This window comes from Crocodylus siamensis, chromosome 1, assembly GCF_052110815.1.
Source record: "Crocodylus siamensis isolate JL-2025a chromosome 1, ASM5211081v1, whole genome shotgun sequence".
Classification (NCBI taxonomy): Eukaryota; Metazoa; Chordata; order Crocodylia; family Crocodylidae; genus Crocodylus; species Crocodylus siamensis.
In genome coordinates, this window is record NC_143395.1 from 254,093,652 (window position 1) to 254,100,988 (window position 7,337).

Sequence of the window (7,337 nt, forward strand, 5' to 3'; positions counted from 1 at the left end):
ATATATATAATTTTTATATATATATATATATATATATCTCGGAAATCCATCATGTTTATTGTTCTTGGTTAGTGTTACCTTTTAGATGCAGACACTTTCAAAAACTTTCCTGTAAGATGCGCTTCATTACTTTGTTAGACAAGGTTCTTTGGGTGAATCTGATATATATATATATATATGGGAGGGGAGATATATATGGGTGTGTGTGTATGTATTTATTAGTTGTGTTTCAGTTTAATAATTGAAAAATGTGGATTCTGGGTTAGTTTTTTTAATCCCAAAATTGGGGATTTTTTTTATCAGAAAAAACCAGGATCCCTGATCATCAAGTTGTTTGAGTGTTAAATCCATTGAATGTAATGACAGTTACATAAAAATAAGAAAGAAGCAATGTAATAAGAGATCATTTTGATATTCCCTGGCCATGGTGAAATAGTCCCTATCACTTAAACTTAGGGCTGCTGTAGATACAAATATGCATCCAAAGAAGGAGAAGTAGGAATTTAAAACAAGCAGTTATTTGGTCCATGTTATAGTGTGGATGTGTATTCCAGTAAGATAGTAGCTGAACCCTACATAAGAATGCTTACATCCAAACTTGCACTGAACTGACTAGATCCCTTTCAGGGTGAGTTCATTAAAAGGACTGCAGCATTGGGCTGTGTCTACCATGCCAAGGGGTCATACTGGGGAGCTGCTTATGTTGGGGTGAGGCTAACTGGGTGACTAGCCTGCCTAATGCACTGTGCAGACCATGCTTAAGGGTAATGGACAGACAAGGTTCTTTGGGTAAATCCAATATCTTTTATTAGACCAACTCAAATAATTGGAAAAATTCTTCTTTGCAAGCTTTTGGGTACAATTATCCTTTGTCAGGCAGAGGAAATGCCTGCAGATGGTCTGTGCTCTTCTTGGATGGAGTAGTAAAGCAGCCAGAGGTCAGTAAGTATGCAAGAAAGCCAGTCAGTTAAAATGGGTAATGGAGGCATTTTAGCTAGAATGATACAGGCTCCTGAACCTTGTTCTCTCCTGATGTAAATCAATGTACTTCCACTTAACGAATAAAAAGAGTGACATCAGTTTACACCAGCTGAGGGTCTGGCTCCCATGTACTTGGAGCAGATGGTAAAGTCCTTTCCCCCATTTGAATGGGTGCAGTGAATCGCTGTCGCTTCCAAGCTGTTTCATTCTCAAACACAGACAGTTGTGCTTGAATATCGCCTCACTTTGCAGGAGCATTCCTTCCAGATTATTTTTGAGTGATTTTGTCAGTTTTATTCTTAAATGGCCAAAGCAATGGATTTCTTTACACTTCCTATAAGAGACATTCTGCAGTCTGATACATTTTTCAGGTAAGGAACACAACCTGTGAGCCAAGCTAAATGGCCAGAATCTTTCTCTTAGCTATATTTCCCTAAATCAACCTAAACAATGCACCTGTTTAATATTTATGCACTTCCAGTGCTTGCAGATGATTATCCAGTATGTCTGTCCAGCAGACATTTATCGGAAATCCATCATGTTTATTGTTCTTGGTTAGTGTTACCTTTTAGATGCAGACACTTTCAAAAACTTTCCTGTAAGATGTGCTTCATTACTTTGTTAGACAAGGTTCTTTGGGTGAATCTGATATCTTTTATTAGACCAACTTAAATAGCTGGAAAACAATTATTAAGCAAGCTTTCAGGTTCAAATACCCTTTTTCAGGCTAAGGAAGTTTCAGCAGTTGGTGTGTGCTCTTCCTGGATGGAATGAAAAGTAAAGAAGCCGGAGGCTGGGCTGGCATGCATGCAAGACAGGTAGTTAGTGAAAATGTAGATTGAGGAGTCAATGGGTGAGAGACAGGCTGGGGGTGGGGTGGGGAGAGAGAGAAGGGGGATGAATAGTGGAGAGATACCTGGGGAGTCAGATGTCAGGCAGGTTATAGTGTATCATAAATCCAATGTCTATATTTAGTTAATGATTTTTAGTATCCAGGAGGCTGATAAAGTGGAGTTCATAGGCTCGTCTCTGGGAAGTGTTTCGTAAGTTCCCTCTGAGGATCAGGACTGAGAGATTGGAGAGAGAGTGGTTTTCTTGTGAGAAATGTGCCCCCACAGGTAACTGGGTATTCTTGTCTTTGATAGATTTCCGGTGTGTGTTCATTCTGGTGCACAGTTGTTGTTTGCACACAACGTATTTTCCTACGTATTATCCATCCATCTGGTGCACTGGATGAGATGTATAACGTTTCTGGAGGTGCAGGTGTAAGATCCAGGAATGGTGATGGCTCTGTTGTGGGGTGTAGTAATTGTGGGGTGGTGGAGATGTGTTGGCAAGTTTTGCATTTCTTGTCATGGCATGGTCTGGATCCTTTTGGTGCATTCTGGGCTTGAGGAAGTTTGCTTCTGGTGATGAGGTTAGCGAGGTTTGATGCTTGTTTGAAGGCTAGGATGGGTGGCTCTGGGAAGATCTTTTTAAGAGCAGGGTCTCTTTCTAGTATGGGTTGCAATTGTTTGAGGATTTTCTGTCCAGGTTCAAGGGAGGGGTGATGTGTCATAACCAGCGGTGTGCAATTTGTGGAGGGTTTTCTTCTGTACTGCAGCAGTTCTTCCCGTGGTATCCACGTGGCTCTTTCAAATGTGCAATCTCTCTCTCTGGAGGAGTGTCCTTATTGAGTGAAAGCCTTTTTAAGATTGGTGAGGTGGTGATCCTGGGTGTTCTCTTCAGTGCAAATTCAGTGGTATCTGAGGGCTTGGCTGTATATCACAGCTTTTTGGGTGCGTTTAGGGTGATTGCTGGTTCTATGCAGGTATGTATGTTGGTCTGTGGGTTTCTTGTATAACGTGGTCTGTATTTTATCATTCTGGATACTGATCATCATGTCTAAGAAGGAGATGTTGGTGCTGGAGTATTCTAGAGAAGGTTGGATGGAGGGATGGTGATTGTTGAATTTCTGATGGAACTCAATCAGAGATTGTAGGTTTTCAGTCCAAATGATGATGTCATCAATATATCTTAAGTATAATAAGGGTTTGATGGTGCAGTTCTTGAGGAAGTCTTCTTCCAGGTGGCTCATAAAAAGGTTGGCATACTGTGGGGCCATTTTGGTGCCCATAGCTGTTCCCATCAGCTGAAGGAAGCGTTGATTATTAAAAGTGAAATTGTTGTGTGTGAGGATGAAGTGTGTAAGGTCAGTAATATCTTTGGGTCTGTATTCTGAGTTGTCATCTTGTTCCTGGAGATATGTAAGGCAGGCTTGGATGCTGTCATGGTGTGGGATGTTGGTATATAGGCTGGTAATGTCCATGGTGACTAGGAGGGTGTTGCTGGGAAGGTGGTCTATGTTTTTAAGTTTCCGTAAAAAGTCTGTAGTGTCTTGTACAAAACTTGCTCTGTGGGTGACGAGCAGTTTTAGGATTGATTCAACGAAACCTGATACTTCCTCAGTTAGGGTCCCATGGTTGGATAAGATAGGTCGCCAGGGTTCCCTTGTTTGTGGATTTTGGGGCGCATGTAAAAAGTTCCTGAGTTTGGTAGTGGGGGGATTAAGGTCTGCAGTTTTTCTTGTAGTTTTGATGAAAATGATTTGATGGTATTGTTGAGTGTCTTGGTGAAAAGAGAAGTAGGATCTTCTTGTAGTTCTTTGTAGTAGGTGGTGTCAGAGAGCTGTCTGTTGGCTTCCTTTATGTAGTCTTCACGTTTTAGGATGACTATGGCTCCTCCTTTATCTACTGGTTTTATTACTATTTGGTGGTTAGATCTTAGGGATTCTATGGCCTTTTTCTCTGGTAGAGAGAGGTTGTTATGGTGACATGTGTTGCTGATTATTTCATTGTTCATTTTTTCCCTGAAGCAGTCAATGTAGTGGTCAAGGTTAGGATTTTGTCCACTGTGAGGTGTCCAATTTGATGTTTTGCGGGGGGAGGGGGTTGGCATTGATCTTTTCTTGAATGTTGTCAAAGGATGAGTTGTTGTTGAGAGTGGGTTCAGTTTGGTCCTGGAAATATTCCTTGAGGTGGAGGCGCCGGAAGAATTCTTCTAGCTCTCCACATTGAAGTATTATATTAGGGTATTTGTTAAGCATTTAAATGAAAATTATTGGACAGACATTGTATGGTGTTACACATCTGTATCCTCTTTGCTCTTCTGTACCTTTCTGGTACCTACGTGATTGTTCCACTAATGTCCCTAAAACCCAATCTTAAATCTGTTAGCAAGACTGCGTGAAAGGATATTTGTACTCAAAGAAACTTTGAGAGACCTGGAGTATAGAACATATGGTTCTATGCAACCTGGGGTAACATATGAACTGTAAAAGAATAAGGAACATGGTAAGAGAATACAAAAGCTATCAACTTTTATATTTACTGTTCTTTTCTTATAGGCCTGATCTGAAGCCTCCTGAAATCAATGGAAAATCTCCCAGTGTCTTCAATGCACACTGATTTTATCAGGCCTTATGTTGCTCAAGCCATGGGTAACTTTAGATAAAATACCGACACTCTAAATCTAATCTAAAAAGCTTAGCAGTATTGAATTCGAAGTGTCGTCATTCCTTTGACCTGAGCATGCATGGTACTTTTCACTAGCATACATAGGTCTTATTTATTTTGACAGCTATATCTCTGGTTCAGTATTAAATTCTCCCCACATCCTTGACACTTTCATTTATCTTTCAGTATAAAGATCAAATAAATAACATCATCAGCCACAAACTCATTTGTCTTTCTTATAACTCTCCCAGAGCACTGTAATTATTTAACTACTTAAAACTTTCACACTCTTACAACTCTCATAAAATAGTTATTTAATTCTTGATAGCTTCTCCCCAGCTGTGATGATTTAATCTAGCTTGGGTTTTTCAAAAGTCAGCCAGGAAAATCCCACTGAGCAATACAGCTCATTTATAAGGATCAGCATTTCTACAATACCAAGTCTGCACTGCACTCTACATCTGTCTTATCTAAACACTACCATCACACCGTATTTAGGTTTTCACGGTAAGTGAAACCATGACATGTAGATTTGAGAAAGCTGTACATCTGGCCTGAAAACATCACTCTGTATTTTAAACATTTTGCAGAACAGCTCTGTATTATTAATTCAGGTAGAGGCCATTTGTTTTCGAGGTTTAGCTGGCTTGCCACCAAAGGAAGCACTGTGGTTTCTTTACCACAGAAGTTCTTATTTCTCAAAAACTTGAGAGCACATTCACTAACCAAATAAAAATACAAGCTTTCATAAACACCATCCAAGGCTTTTGATAATTTCAGTTTTATTATATAATGTGCAAGTCACTTCTTTGCACAGGGATGAATTTCACCCATAAATGATAATACAGTTAAAAAAACACAACCCAAAAACAAAACAATACTGCAATATTAATATTGCATAATCAAGCCCTTTGAATTCAAAAGCTATGGAGTTCCAATAATTATGAGGTCTTATATAGATATTAAATATCATATATATTTTATGTTACATGTTAATGATCAACAAGAATACTTTAAAACATTTAACAACAAAAACAGGAATAGAAAATACTCCTACTACATATGGTTACCATTGCTGAGCTAATGTTGAAGAATCATTCACTTTTTAATTTCCTGACTTTTATGAGTGCTTGATTTTGCAACCTTAACATTGTTTTAGAATGAGCATTAGGTGAAATTTTCTAAAGAATCTAATTGAACTTGGTGCTTTTCAAAATGTCCTTTTGCCTGGTGGTGTTAGCCTGAAAGTCTCAGGCAGGAGCAAAGCCATAAGGCCCCTGTTGCAATCAAGTGTGTTTCTATACTCTGGTGCCCTGACTTTTCTGTTGTCACAGGGCATTCATTCTAAGGTGCAGGTGTACATCTGTTATGCATTATGGCCCTGATCCAGGAAAGCACTTGACATCAATGGGACACCTCATGTGCTTAAAGTGAAGCACTTGCTTAAGTGCTTTCCCGGATTGGGGAATATCTTTAGAGATATTTAATCTTAAAAGGAAATAGGATTTATTCTCCCATTGTTGCATATGGGATTTAAACAGGTGATTAATTAAAACTAATAGCTGCTAGTGTGCAAATCCCCTGCCCATGAATGGGAAACGAGACCTCTTTGTCTACAAGGAGTTATAAAGTGGCATGAGAAGAGTGAGAAGCTGTGTCCTGTCAAGGAAGAATACAGATCTCTCTAAACTGTTTGTAGCAAGCCTGGTGCGTAACTCTTGTTACTGGGTCCACAACTAGCTATTTTGCAGGAGGTGAGAAGACAATGACTAGGTTATTAGCTAACCTTCTTAGGTAAAATTACCTGTGTGGAGGGGTAATGCAAGTCCTATGCAACAGTTAAGCCCCATAAACAGCAGTTAGTGATGCCAAAGCTTTATGGTAGCTCTCTAAACTGAACTTGGTTTGAAATGAACGTGAAATCTGAAATTGAGTGTGTGAGCCATCCAGTGCCCTCAGTTCACGCTCGTAGATATGATAAGCGCCAGTAAGGAGTGACCTTTCATAAAGTTCAATGTAGTTACTTTTCAGAGCCAGGCTTCCCGTTCTCTTCAGAATCATGACAGTCATGGCAAAAAGCTATAGAGTACTTTATGCCTGCATATTCAAAACTGGGTTTGTTTGTTAAAGGTAAATGATATGCAACCCCTCTCTCAAGGCAAATGTGTTAACTGCAGTATACCACTTATATGAACATAACTGAGACACTTGCTATGGAAAGCTAATAACACTTTAAGGGTTTTTGCATTAAATAAAGGGAAAGCATTTGTGCTATAAAGAGCACAAGCCCTTGTAAAAGCAAAGGTCTTCCAAAGGGCTTAGTATAGTACGTGAGAAAATTATTCACACTGTTACTAGCTCAGCCTTCAAAATATATATACAATGACAGGGGTATTTATTTAATTTGGAAAGTATTGGGTGACACAGGTTCGTTTCCTTTGAATGTGTCTCCCCAAACCATATGCCAATGTCTTTTCATGAGCTGATGAATGTATCCAGTTGAGGTGCTGAAAGGAACAGGAGACACTTTTACCGTGTTCCACAGAATGGGAAATATGGTTTCATACGTTTATTTTTCATTCATTTAAGTGCAGTCCGGTTGACTGCCGCAGATGCCTTTGTAAATATCTGCAAAGGAGGAACCTTTCGGGAACTACAGGCTACTGATATACTGTGCCCAGCAGCCAGAGCCAATAGCAATATACCCAGTGTTCTGTATCCCTGTTTTCATTTCTTTCTTGTTCCATTTTTTTTCAAGTAGGGAGGTAAGAAGTGCCAATGCTCAGTTTGAGTGCATTACAGCTTTACAGAGCGTGTACAGCTTTACAGAGAGCGTATGCCCTGCCTGAAGCTGTCTGACAC